The 14,949-nt window shown below is 39.0% G+C and overlaps 1 protein-coding gene across 28 annotated transcripts in view; it reads right to left on the bottom strand.

The window, feature by feature from the left end:
• Positions 1-14,949, bottom strand: part of Spop (speckle type BTB/POZ protein) — an 81,166-nt gene that overhangs the window by 22,118 nt on the left and 44,099 nt on the right. For 6 of the 28 annotated variants that reach the window (XM_087570732.1, XM_087570733.1, XM_087570731.1 and 3 more), the window contains one exon: positions 14,713-14,828. The gene's annotated coding sequence lies outside the window, so the exon portion shown is untranslated. 28 annotated transcript variants of the gene reach the window in all.

Below are 14,949 nucleotides of genomic sequence, written 5' to 3'. Positions count from 1 at the left end.
AAATTGATGTTAAATCTCAATTTTTAAATTATGCTCTCATATAATCCATACCAGCTGCATCTCCCTCCCTCCAGTTCTCCCAGGCCACCCTATCTCTTCTTTCCCTCTACTATGCTATAATTTGATTAATCTTCGAAGAGACTGGAAACTCTGTGGCCCGTTGAAATGTTCTATCCTGATTTAAAAATTAACTTCAGAGAAGACCATGTAGTCTCCTGGGCAAAATTACATTATTGTCCAGGCATGGTGGCTTACACCTCTAATCCTCTAATCCTAGCACTCAGGAGGCAGACTAAGGTGGATCTCTGTGAATCAGAGCACTGCACAGCAAGTTCCAGGCCAGCCAGTGTTACATGAAACCCTACTCAAACAAATGAATGAACTGAATAAATAAAATCCCATTACTGTGCCTTGCCCTTATGCATAACGTTCAACATTATCTTAAAAAAAAAAAACAACCAAAAAACCAAAAAACCAAAACAAAACAGCTGGGCACGGTGGCACACACATCTTTCATCCTAGCACTCTGGAAACAAAGGCTGGTGGGTCTCTTGAATTTGAGGCCAACTCAGTCTACACAGCCAGTATCAAGTCAACATATGCTACAGAGTGAAATAAAACAACAACAAAAAAGACAAGCTTAGCTGGGTACAGTGGTGCACACCTTTAATCCCAATACTTGGGAAACGGAAATAGGCAGATCTCTGTGAGTTCAAGGCCAGCCTGGTCTACAGGGTGAACTTCAGCATAGCCAAGGCTACACAGTGAAACCCTATCTGGAAAAACAAAACAAACTTTTAAAGGATATATTAAAGCAGATTTCTAAAAAGGCTGCTTGACAAACAGATAACATGGTTAATACTAGATATCTCCTTACCACCAGAACCTGCTCTTAGGACACAAACGCTCTACTCCTGTTGAAAATGACCTTGATAACCTACCCTCCAATTTTCTTGTCTCCTGTACCTTCCTGCAAACTTAAGAACAGCCTTCTGTTCCACTCCTCTGCCAGCTGCTCTCTTAAAGGGCAGCGTTTTCACACCTCTTTAGATGTGTTCCTTTCTCTGCAACATCAAGTCAATTTTTCACCTGACTTTCTACATTTTTCTTGCTTTCTTTGCTAATAACTCCTCAATCTCTACTTCTCTTTCTTTCTTCTCACCTCCCTCTGCCTTCGGAGTATTGGTATGAAAAGTGAGTGCCACATGTGGTCTTCCTCAAATTTTTTTTATTGGACTTTCTTTGTTCGCTATCACTCCCTATAGTTTAATTCTCAATCATTTTCTCAATTTACATTCTTATGGCAATCAATCATTTCAACAGTATCAAATCTCACAAATATTTCCAAGTCCCTTTATATCTTTCTTATGGCCCCAAGCCCCTTTCCAATAGCTGCTACACACCTTGATGGGATGCACCACTAACAAATAAAATTCAATTCAAATTATCTTTAAAAATTTAAGTCATGGGCCAGCATAATGGCTCTGCAGAAAAAGGTGCTTGCCACCAAACCTACTGGCCTGAGTTTTTTGTGGCCTAGAATCTACAAAGTGAACTGATCCTAACCACAAGCTTCTAATTCAACTATTTGGGATGGAAAGAACCAAGCCCTACAAATTGTCCTCAGACCACATGTGTGTGCTGTGGCATATGCATGACATCCCCACAAAATTAAGTAAATGTAACAAAAGTATTAAAAATGTTAAGTTAGGCCAGGTATGCTCATATATACCTGAATCCTAGCATTTGGGAGTCAGAAGCAGCAGATCTCAGTGAGTTCAAGGCTAACTTGGTCAATATAGAGAGTTCTAGACCAGCCATGACTAAACAATGAGACCTTGTCTCTAAAAATAAGCAAGCAAGCAAGCAAGCAAGCAAGCAAGAAAACAAATAAATAAACTAAGTCAAAGGAGGCAAAGTTGCAGAGATATAGGACAGACAAAGACATTCTCACGACATTGGTGAGACAGTAGATCAAGAATTATACTATGCGTGTAATAATTTGGTCCTATCTAGCAAAGTTTAAAGTATACATACCAGAGAACTTAGCACTCCCACTTTGAACAGAATGAATACTACAGCAGGGATTGCCAAGTTTGGAAGGCAACAGAATTACCTCTTAAGAGTATTGATCCTACCCCAAGCTTCTGATTCAGCAATTTGGGATGGGCCCAAGAGACTGCATTTCTAGCAAGGTCTCCAGTAATCCTGCTGTGCTAGTCCTGCAACCACAGTAAGAACCACTACCCTAGAGAAATTCTGCACTTATGCACAAGATAGACTAGAGTACTGATGTGATATTGTAACAGTAAAAAGCTAGAAAGAAACCAAAAACACTTTAGTAAGGAACAGGTAAGTAAACTGGGTTATTTCCAAACTATTTTAGGATTTAAAATAACAACTAGATCTGTTACAGCACAGTCATCAAACACACTGTGGTACATTATTTCTGCAAATATAAGAACTGGTACAGATAAATGAATGCTGGAGAAGGAAAAGGAGAATAACAAAAACATGGCAAGCTGTTACCAGGAAAAATGAGGTTAGAAGAGAAGACATTTAAACTTCATCTCTCATGTTTTTGTTCTTAAAGATTTTTATTTTATGTATATAGGTATTTTGCCTTATATATGTATGTGTGCATATATGTGCCTAGTGCCCAAGAAAGCCTGAAAAAAACCTTGGAGCCGGAGTTATGACAGTTGCTATGTGGGTGCAGCAAATTGAACCCGGGTCCTCTGAAAGAGCAGCCTATAGTACTAATCACTGAGCAATCTCTCCAAGCCCTCTGATATTTACTTGAAAATAAGGATGATAGAAAGCAAATAAAACAATACAAATCTTAGAGAGAACAGCTGCTTGAGTACCTACTATTCTTTTATTTAAGTCAAACTGTTTGACTTAAATAATTTTTAAAATGATGACAGTATGTGTACACATGCACACATGTGTATGTGTGTGTAAGCACATGCCATGCTATGCATGTGGAAGTTATAGGACAACTCTTTACTCTTTAGCATTAGTCTTCTCTTCTCCTTTTTACATAGACTTCAGGGCTCAATTCAGGTAGTCAGGCTTGCATGGTGAGGAAGTGCTTTACTTACTAGGCTATCTCACCAATATGGCGCTGTCTGTCCTTTTGGCCTGGCTACTTGGAAGCTACAAGACAAGTTTTTCTGACTCATTTCCTAAAATGACATGTTTATACTCCTGCTCTGTAAGTGCTGCTTTCTATGTAATTACACATTCACTCTACGTTAGTTTCAATTTCATGTATTTTGTCTCTTTGCTATAATTCATGAGGCTATTTTATCTATCTGTCTGTCTTTCTGTCTATAGTTTGTTTGTTGAAACAGTGTTTCTCTGTGTGTAGCCATCATGGCTATCCTGGAATTCACTCTGTAGACCAGGCGGGCCTGAACTCACAGAAATTCTCCTGCCTCTGCCTCTCAAGTGCTGGGATTAAAGGCGTGAGCCACCACCACCAGCTGAGCTTCTACTGTGTGGTATGTGAGTGTGTGTACACCAACATGTGACAGGGTGTCTTCTTCTATGGCTCTCCACCTTATTTTTTTGAGACAGGATGTCTCCGGGAAACTAGAACTCAGAAATTCAGCTGGGCTAGCTGTCCAGAATCCCTAAGCTCCAGGGATCCTCTTGTCTGTGCCTCCACAGTGCTGAGATTACAGACCACCATCCACCATCCATGGTTTTTCATGGGTGCCTGGGATCAGAACTCAGGCCTTTATGTTTACATGCGTGTTTACTGACTAAGCTGTCTCCCAAGTATATTTTTCAGTCTGCTTCAAATCCTGGTGGGGGATGGTATAAACGAGTAAGGGCAAAATCATCCAAAAACAATTCAACTCACACACAGTTGCTTAAGATAGCATTGACAGGATTAATAAGATATATTTGTACCTATCCAGAATAAATATACTGGATAACAAATAATAAATGTAATTAAATGTTCCACTGGCCATAAACACTACCCTAGAAACATTTATAACTAAAGCATCATTTGCCATCACAGATGAAGTTAAGTGTCATATATACATGGCATACTGTTTCATTTAATCTTTCAAAACGCTGCATTCACCTGCTTGTTCAGGTCATCAGACCTGGTTTCACAGGCTCGTTCGTCTAGTAACAAGGAATACACCTCAGGCACTTTTACAAATCCCAGTTACCACTGCTGCCTGGTATGAAGCTTCAGATCGCCTACTTCTGGGCAGTGCAGCAATGAAGAAGTGAATTTAAGACATGAGTTAAGAGCTTAAAACCTGGCTCCTGAGGCATGTGTTGAAGGCTCCACTCCACTTTGAGTCATCACAAAACACTGATTTAAACTTATTTTGAAGGTCTTTGATTTTTTAACTTTCACATCCATCTAACGGCTTTCAGGGCTGGAGATGCAGCTGAGTAGTAGCGTGTTTGCTGGGTTCAATACCCATTGCTTCAACAAGTACAAAATTTAAAAGTCTAGGAAAAGGACATATTTTTTAAGTGACATTCTATTAATTCATTAGTTTCTTCCCTCTGGATATTCTCCGTTATAACTGGTAATAAAGACAGCTATTTTGTTGGGGTTTGGCAAGTATTTGTTTGAGTGGCTACTTTAGTCTATTATTTTAAAAATTAAAATAAAAAGAATTTTAAAAGAAATACTATTTTGGTCTTGGCCATTTTTCTCCCTTTTTGTGTTTGATTTGCTTTATAACCAAGTCTTTGTCTGAAAAACCCAAACAAACAAACCAAACTGCTTATTATCTCAATATCCAACCCAGCACCTAGGAGAACTGGAGACTCAGTCTCAGCTGGAGAGGCTCTAACCACACAGCCTGCTGGGAGAGAAATTGACTGCAATGGCAGAAGTTTAATTAATTTCACTCACAGTGAGCACCATGGGCAAAGTGTTCATCAGCAAAGTAACCTGGTACTGCATGAACTCTACAGTACTTCACGCCAAGTGCTGCAGAAGCTCAGCAAAAACAATCTTGGGAAGAAGAGACCTATTTGAGGGTCATTCTTTTGAGAATGTTTGCAAGAGACAACTTGAGCCAAAATATATTCTTCACAGCTTCAAACATGTTAAGACATGACCATCCAAGTTCTTTAATGAAAAAGTAAGTTTCCTTTCCCAAGATTTCCAAATGCTACTGCACTGACTCTAAGTTGAGAAAACCTTTGTATACCACCATATTATTTTTCTGCTGACTCTACAAAATCCTGACCAGTAAGGAAAGACGTTCCTGGACTACACAGACAAACTACTTTAACATACTCCTCTCAACTCTATTACTGGATACAGTATTACAAGCTAATTGCCATCTATGATGGGATGTCTCCTAGCACTGGTATACGACCCTGAAACCATTAACCATTTTTTTTGAAAAAGGATGGTTTATTGAAAAGAGATCAATAAATACCATATGATTTCTAACAAGGTTAAACTGTGGAAGGCAGAGGAATTTTGAATGCTATAGTAGAAAAACAATATTTAAACTGAGTCTACACAGTTCAGTAAAGTGACGGTAACATAATTTGCATCTGTTCTTTGCATCCATCCCTTTACCATCTAGCATGGTGTCTGGAAACAAAGGTAGTAGTCACTCAGTAAAAATACTTTGACCATTAAAAGATTTATCTAGTTACATTAGTCAATTTTTCTGGTTTTTATTGTTTCTTTCTTTTTTTTTTTTTTTTTTTTGATTCTTTTTTTCGGAGCTGGGGACCGAACCCAGAGCCTTGCAATTCCTAGGCAAGCGCTCTACCACTGAGCTAAATCCCCAACCCTTATTGTTTCTTTTTGACAGATCTCTAAGGCAGGCTTTCAAAGAACACTAAATACATCAGATGTGTGATTTAATGACAATCAATCAGTAATTTGTTCTCTTCGATAAAAGATAAACATAGGTCCAAACTCCTAGCCTGTAACATTGAATCCCAGATCTAAAACAATGAGGCTTTTGGTCAGTATGAATTTATATCTTTCTTTTTCAAAGAAAAAAAAATGGCTATAATTTCCTTCATTTTAGAAACACAGGTATCAAGTGGGCTAATTAATTGGGGTTAGCCAATAATTAATTTGGGCTAACTTCTTATATAATCAGAATTCTTTCAAGACAGGTATAGACAGATGCCATTAACAGTAAACAGAAAAGCCAATGGTTGATGTGTGGTATTCACTGAGCTAAGATACAGCATCTCTGAAAACTGTGTAAACACACAGTTTGTGCAACTACTCTGCTTAATCTTTCATAAGCATTCCTTCAGCAATCTAATCTACTCATCCAGAGAATTAAAATAAACCAATGTACACAGACATATATCTCATACATTCTCATTACATGCTATCTGAGTTAGTTGTATATCCATCAGCCTTAAAATGACAGGAATAAGATCACGAAGATACAAAGTTGAACCACGAAACTTGTTTTATGTGCCAAAGTAGGTTTGTGTTGTCAATTCCATGTGGTATAACAGAATGCCCAGCACAAATGAGCTAGAAATGGAGTGTGAGCTACGAACAGAAGTTTTTGCCAGAGAACAGGTAAGAACTCTAAAAAGTCTACCCCTACCTTTTTTTTTTTTCTTTAAAGACTTATACAGTTTCGGGGTTGGGGATTTAGCTCAGCGGTAGAGCACTTGCCTAGCAAGCGCAAGGCCCTGGGTTCAGTCCCCAGCTCCGAAAAAAAAGAAAAAAGAAAAAAAAAAAAAAAAAAAAAGACCTATACAGTTTCTAAAGAAAACTCCCAAGGCCACATGTATTTTAAACCCGAGAGACACTTCCATTCTCTAAAATACAAGATGCCAAAAACATTGTTGATTTAAAAAAAAAAGTATAAAAGACTTGGGTATACTCACTTTCAAGAGGCTAATGTGACCTAAAAAGAGTTCTGTTTCTTCTGTTACTGTGCTCAAGCATCTTCATCCCAGGAGGTAATAATTCTCATTATCTTAGAGACAGCTATGGCAGGTCATATTGACATCTTTTGTTGCAATATTTGAATGAGTTTTGAATATTTGTTATAAATAAATCCTTTGTATGATTGGCCTAATCTAATGTAATATTACTGGTTTTTTGGGTTTTTTTTGTTTTTTTAATGTAGAGACACTTCTTAAAATGAAACTAAAAGCATTGTGAAGAGAGATCTCACTCAGCAAGGGAAATGTTGCGATTTCTTGTATGTCTATCCAGTTCATATTCTGTACAATCTTACAAGATTGTAACTTTTTTGTTTGGTCTTGTTTTCATTTTTAAAAATCTTAGGTACCTATATAAGAACTTAGCAATATTAAATAGATCTAGGGAAAAAAAGGCAACTACATCCCGCATGCCCATGGTAGCCACTGCAATCACAAACCTGTTGCAAGTCTTGTGGCTAGAGCAAGTGTGTAGGATCAGCTATTCACAATTGATAAAGAAATTGTTGGTATACTTCTAGGATTTGATGACTTTGTCAATATGGTGCTGGAAGATGTCATAGAATTTGAAATGATACCAGGAGAAGGAGGAAGATCTAATTAGATCAGCTTTTACTAAGGAAAACAATGTAACAATGCTGGTTCCTAGGGTAGAGGGGCCTGAGGTATAAATGGATTTCCATGCCTTAAGCTAGATTCTGGCTTTTTTATTTAACTTTTCTTTGATTCTTTATAAATTTTGCATCATGCACCCCAATCCTACTCATCTCCCTTTCCCTTCATATCTGCCTTCCAACCTTGCAACCTCCCTCCCAAAAGAAAAAGAAATCTTGTTATGTAAGCTGCAGTGTGTCAGTGTGTCCCACAGTATACCCTTTTGTACACACATCTTTACTTGTACAAGTTCATTGCAATCAGTCAATGGTCTGGCTTGAGACTTCTGGATTTTGCTACATAATCAATGCTGGATCCTTACCAGGACTCCTGTTGTTCCCCTGTGTCATGGCAATCTAGTGATTTTGGATCTTCAGGACCCGCCCCTTTCTGCTCTCCAGCAGTTTATAGATAGGGTAGAGGTTGGGGTGGGCCAACTCAAAGCCCTGAATCTGGGCCTGTGTGGTAGCTGAGCTGATCAGCCTGTCAGTTCTCTTGCACCCACACCACCAGGTGTGTGCTCTCCAGCACTGCCCCGGCAAGGTGCAGGTCTAGCTCACACCAGGGACTTCTACCTGGCCTTTGGTGCTCAAAGATTCCTGCTAATGGAGGGCCACAGACCTGGACATGGCTCTCATTGACAGCATGGGCCTGGACCTCACCATGGCAAGGTAGCACCACTATCTCCTCACATCAGGCTGTTCCTCACTACCTTCAAATCTCAGTTCATTGTGCCTCTCTTCATTGTGTCCACATCCTTCTGTTTCTCTTTCTCCACCACTTACTTGCTCATCTTAGTGGCACCCAGGGGCTCTGGGTATCTAGGATTGTCTTAGGAGTGCTATGTCCTGCCTGATATCATCTCAGGGGTGCTCGGGCTGCAAGGGTGTCAATTGTCTCAAGGGTGCTCAGCCTGCCTGAGTCCAGCAGCACGGGGCAGGGATCATCTTGAGTATAGCTTTTTAAAAAAAGAATAAGGACCTGAGCTCAGATCTCCAACGCCCGCATAAAAAGCTGAGTTTGGTAACATACATGCATAATCCCAGTGCTGGGGAGGCAGAAACAAGTAGAACCCCAAAGCCTATTGTTGAGCTACTCTTGCCAAATGCTGATCTCCAGGTTCAGGAAGGATCATGTCTCAAAAAAATAAAATAAAATGGAGAACAATAGAGAAAGAAATCTGAGACTGACCTACCTACCTACCTTGACACACACACACACACACACACACACACACACACACACACACACACGCACACGCACCTTTAATAATACATTTTTAATCCAAATGAGACAAGACATAACTTCTTCAGCATTTTGTCCTGACTACCACGGCCTCTCTGCATCATAACCATGCCTGCATTTCTTGTCAATCAATATGCTTTATTTAGTCTTTCATTCTGTTGGAACAAATCATTACCAAGCACATGAACTTTATCCTCAGACCATCGAGCTTTCTCTCCTCAATTCCCCTACCATGGGGACAAGGGTTGATACAGTGTTTCACTCTGTAGCCCAGGCTGGCCTTCATCTCACTGTCATCTTCCTGCCACAGCCTCCCAAGTACTGGCATTAGAGGCGTGAGGCACAGCACTTGGTTCCACCAGGTCTTTCACAGATGACTCCTCCCTGTCCTTTAGATATCCTATTAAAAACTAGTATCCTAACAGATCTCTTCCCTAACCACCCAATCTGGGGCCGTTCTCACTTCTAAGCCTGTTTCTTTTACCATATTACCTCATTTTCCTCTTTATTGTCAGTAATTAAAATTATCTTGCTTGTATTTCCATATTTCTCCATCAGAATTTATGTTGCATGGAAGAATAACATCTCCCTGTTGTCTCCATGGTGACATGACAGGCATTCAATAAATATTTGTTCCATAAGCCTGTTGTTGAATAGCTGGACTCTTATGATATATCTTCCCTTAGTGTTTTCTACTTAGTAAGTTAATCTTCATGAACTACTGACTGAATATAGATATCCAAATTCTGGCACAAACATAATATACATATATATATATACATATATACATACATATATTCATGAATGCATGGATGTGCATTCACATGTTGAGTGGGTGCATGTGTGTATGTTCAGGTGAACCTGCTCTTATACGTGCATGTGTCGAGGCCAAAAATTGATGTCAGGCATCTTCTATCACTCTCCCTTTTGTTTACTAAGGCAGGGTCTTTTACTGAACCCAGAAACTTGCCAGTTCTGACTAGTCTAATGAGCCAGTTTGTTCCTGGATCCTGTTTCTGTCTGCTGGGATTACAGGTGGCCACTGGAAGAAGAGACAGGTAGGGGGTTGGGGATTTAGCTCAGTGGTAGAGCGCTTGCCTAGCAAGCACAAGGCCCTGGGTTCAGTCCTCAACTCTGGGGAAAAAAAAAAAAAAAAAAAAAAAAAAAAAGAAGAGACAGGTGGATCTCTGTGAAATTTGAGGGCAGCTTGGTCCACATGGGGCTATACTGTGAGAACCTCATCATTAACAAAACAACAACAGGAAAAAAAAAAATCCACAAAGAAGGTAGCATTATAGGCAGGAGAGATGGCTCAGGGGTTAAAAGCACTGTCTGCTCTTCCAGAGGTCCTGAGTTCAATTCCCAGCAACCACATGGTGGCTCACAACCATCTGTAATGGGATCTGATGCCCTCTTCTGGTGTGACTGGAGAGAGTGACAGTGTACTCACATACATAAAACAAATAAACAATTAAAAAAAAAGAAAAGATCATTGGGGTAAGACGAACATTTAAAAAAAAGTAGCTTACAGTAACAGGCAGGGTGTCAGTCTAAATCTAAGTTATTTCAAGTTGAATTCTATATAATAAAATTCCAATAAAATGATCAAGTTAAATGTGTACAAATATGTACAATGGGAGGCACATCTGTCTAGACACTTAACTAAGTTTTCCTAAACCAGGTTAAGATGTAGACTATTTTTCTGGTATAGCTAAGTATTCGTTTAATTAAGGTTCAAACCTAGGCATGTCAGTGTACGACTCCATTCTCACTTAGTTCCTTGGAAGGTTGAGGCAGAAGAACCAGTTGAGCATAGGAGTTCAAGGCTAGCCTAGTCAACATAGTGAGACTCTCATCCCAAAAAGAGTTAAGAAGTTTTTTCAAACTATTGTATATGCAAAAAATTCTGAAGCAAAGATGGTTTTCAGTGTACAAGTCAGTACCTTTAAGCAATATTTTTCCTTCTTATCCAGTACTATAAGCTAGAGTTTTACAGAAATAGACTGGCAGGACTCATGCTTTCAAGTTAGGTTAGCATTGAAGAAGAAGGTATATGAAAGACTATCAAGTCCTTCCCAAAATACAACTGGTTAACAGCAGAATGTCCCCATTCATTCCCAAGCTTCAGGATATGCTGGGAGTTTACAGCCTTACTGCCCTCAATAACCACAAACTGTCCTAATCTCTAAGGAGATCTAGCAGCCAAGTCAAAGGATAAAATACGGAATAATGTTCACTTTGGGCACAACTTTTCCAGATATCAAAATTAATTAATTAAAATAAAAATCAAGCAATTTTATTGCCAATTTAAGGGTCTGGAAGTAATCTTCTTCCCATAAGATCTACCCATCATTTGAAGAGTTACTGATATAGACAAACTGGCTATCATCTTCTACCCTCAAAATATATGCTGGGAGAAGGCAATGCATCTATCTACCCTCTGAATCCAGAAGCTTGTCCTGGAAATGACATTCCATTTAACTACCTTGTAGAACTGAAAACTCCACAAATATCAGGAAAACTTATGGAATTTCATTTTGCTTTTTAATTTAGGCAGAAATATCTATGAAACAAAGTACATGAAATATAACAGCACATGAGGGAAAAAAATACATCTTTACTTGAGGAATCCAGAAGAATAAAACATGTCCAAAACAAGCCCTGGGCAGGTGATATGCTGCTTTGTTACAGAACTCCTGCTGGCAAGAAAAACTCTACCAGCTGCTTTAAAAAAAAAGGGCAGGACAGATGGCTCAGTGGTTAAGAGCACTGGCTGCTCTTCCAGAGGTCCTGAGTTCAATTCCCAGCAACCACACAGTGGCTCACAACCATCCAAGCCCTTTTCTGGCATGTCCGAAGACAGCTAGAGTGTTCTCATGTAATAAAATTATTAAATAAATAATTCTTTAGAAAAAAGAATAGAACAACAACAAAACAATCAAAAATCAGCACATCAGAATATGGTCTCCACACTTCACTTTCAAATCTGTCACTTGGGAGATGTCTAAAACGGAATAACACAAATTCAAATCATTCAAGTCAAGAAACAAATTTGCATATAAAGGGGCTGTTTTACTTCAAAGTTCCAAAAGAAAGGAATCTTTAGAAATGTAGAAAGGCAAAATCAAACAATAAGCAATGATTCAGTTTTCGTAAATTAAAACCATGTGTTACTTCCAACGATCAGGATGGACAAATCTTCTGAGATCTCAGTAAGCAACCATGGCAAAGGAAAAGGTTTGAACATCTCTCACATGTCAAAAACTTTTCTCCTAAGTGAGGAAAATTTACTTACTCTAAACAAAAGCTGGAAAAAAATCAAGAGATTTATCAGAAGAGATACACGGTGGGGGGGTTCAGAAAAACCTATGGTTAAATAGACCTTAATATTAGTTATTACTTCCAAAGCTCACCATACGTGAGCTACCCTCACACACAAGATAGACAAATGGGAAAGAAAACAGATTATTGTATGGTTTTTATAGGCATAGTTGAAGTAAAACTAAAAATATCACAATTTTAAGTCTAAGTAAGTTTGGGGGTTTTGGTCCATAAACCCACCTTCCTTCCTTCTTTCCCTACTCACTCACCATCTTGCTGGCTGACCTAAAACTTTATAAACAATAAACAGGGTACTCAGCAACTAAGAGTCATACTGCTCTTACAAAAGACCCAAGTTTGGTTCCCAGCACCCACCCATCTCAGGTGCTTCATAACCCTCTGCAATTCCCACTCCAGAGAGGGCTCTGAACTTCTGGACTCCATAGGCACCTGCACTTATGTCTCTATATTTACACATAGACACAAACACCTACACATAGGAATACTTTTTCTTCTATTGAATTATAGCTGGGCAGTGCTGACTCACACCTTTAATCCCACATACTTGGGAGGCAAAGGCAGGCAAATCTCTGTGAGTTTGAGGCTACCCTGATCTACATAGAGAGTTCTAGAACAGTCAGGGCTACACAGTGGAAACTCTGTCTCAAAAAACAAAAACAACAAACAAAAAATGAATACTTTTTTTTAAAAAAAAAAGGTTAGCTCTAATATCATGTATGTATGTCTAGCAATGCAGGGAACTATTTTTTTTAATATTTAACTTTATATGTATTAGTATTTTGCCTGTATATATTTCTGTGTGAGGGTGCCAGCCCCTACACACAAGGAATTAAAAAATTGAAATTATTTCAGAGAGAGAGAGAGAGAGAGAGAGAGAGAATGAGAGAGAGAGAGAGCTGTCTATTACCCCCTAGTATCTATCCCCTGGCCTTATAAGAAGCCATTTAAAATATTTATTGCTAATAAAAACTGGTCAGGGGGCCCAAGGAATGAACATAAAAGAGTCAGAATCAGTACTGAGATATAGAATGTGGACTTAAAAACTTGGAGAAGAAAAGGCTCACCTGCTCCAGAGGACTTACCGTACTACAAAAGCAACCCATTATGTTCTGCATTAACCACTACAACCTATTAGGGAACTCAATTTCGCTCAGAAATATTTTTTGAAAGGAAAAGCCCTTACCCCTTCCAACTATGATAAGCAAGCACTCTATCAGAGAGCTACCATCCCAGCCTTCCTCGTGTGTGTGTGTGTGTGTGTGTGTGTGTGTGTGTGTGCGCACGTGCACGAGGCGGGGGGGGGGAGAGACAGACCTGTCATCTCCTTTAGGGTCTTAACTAAAATATCTTCTTATTAAGTGAAGCAAGGTATCTTACTTAAAACCTAAACATAGAAAATCAATTCCTTCTTAGAATAACTAAATCCTAAGCTAGGCATGGAGTTCAGGTGGTGACCTTGCGTAACTTACAGGAAGCTCTGGATTTAAGTCCTGGCACCACATAAACAGGGCATAATGGTACATGACCATGATCTCAGCATTTGGAAAGTGGAAGCCAAAACAACCAGTAGTTAAAAGATCACCCTCAGTCACATCATTTGAGGACAGGAATAAGAGAGATTCTATATTGGTGTGGGTGTCGGGGATGGAAGGAGTCAGAACAGAGAGAAAGGAAAGGGGAGAGATATAGGGGAACACTCAGAGGAGATGGCTCTTTTGATAAAGTGTTGCCAGAGACCTAGACTGGAAACCCCAGCACTGGGAGATAGATAAAGAGAGTCAAGTCTATCCGGGCAATGAACTATGTGAAGTTTTTAGTCTCCAGCATGTATTCCAAATTCTTGAGTCAAAGAGAAAGTAAAAACACACAGGGGAAAGTTGGCCAGGATATCTACCTTAAGAGAATGTCCTTAGTTCCTGATGGCCTTTGTCAGAAATGTTAAAAAGCATTAACACCTACTTTACCCAGTAAGACTCTGTAAAAGTATACATGGAGGTCTAAGGCATAAATCAGAGCACAAAGTAAACACTTTAAGAAAGCAGTCATTTTGGTAGCAAGATTTTAAGTCAATATTAAAGAGCTGAGTTCTAAAGGACAGTATAAAAAGGCAAAATGCTCAAAATTCAAACTTCTTTTTACAGACTAAAAAAGCTATCACACTGTCAGTTGTGTTTCTAACCCACTAAGGAGCTCCCCTTACTCTACTGTTTCCATATCCTTTAATTAAAAATTTAAACCCAGCTGGGACTTTTGTTATATACTTATAACCCTAGCATTGACAGGGCTGAGGCAGAAGGAAGCTGAGTTTGAAGCCAGTTATATAGTGTCACTATGTATCAAAAAATTTTTTTAAATCAAAATATAATTGCTTCTTCCAACATTAGTATGTATAATCTTTTCCTAGTATATAAAAGTCACCAGAAAAGACTAAAGGTGCTGGTTAGTTCCCATTAGGGATATTTATGATAAGACCTTTATTGAAATCAGTCACAAAAATGTTTTCTGGTTGGGCTGGAGAGACAACTCAGTTGATAAAATGCTTACTTTGTAAGAACAAGGACCTGAGTTCAATCCCCAAAATCCACATACAGCTAGGCATGGCGGCACTCACTTGTGAACCCAGTCTATCCAAATTGGTAACTCCAGACCAACAAGAGGCCCTATGTCAAAGGAGATGAATACTGTTACTGAGGGTGACTCAGATTGTCCTCTGGACTTTTGCTTGCACATGTACATACATTCGAGTACACACACATTAAAAAGAAAACCAAATTCAGATGT

This window comes from Rattus norvegicus, chromosome 10, assembly GCF_021556685.1.
Source record: "Rattus norvegicus strain SHRSP/BbbUtx chromosome 10, alternate assembly SHRSP_T2T, whole genome shotgun sequence".
Lineage (NCBI taxonomy): Eukaryota > Metazoa > Chordata > Mammalia > Rodentia > Muridae > Rattus > Rattus norvegicus.
Note: the sequence above shows the minus strand (reverse complement) of the source record. Positions and strands in the feature narration are given on the sequence as shown.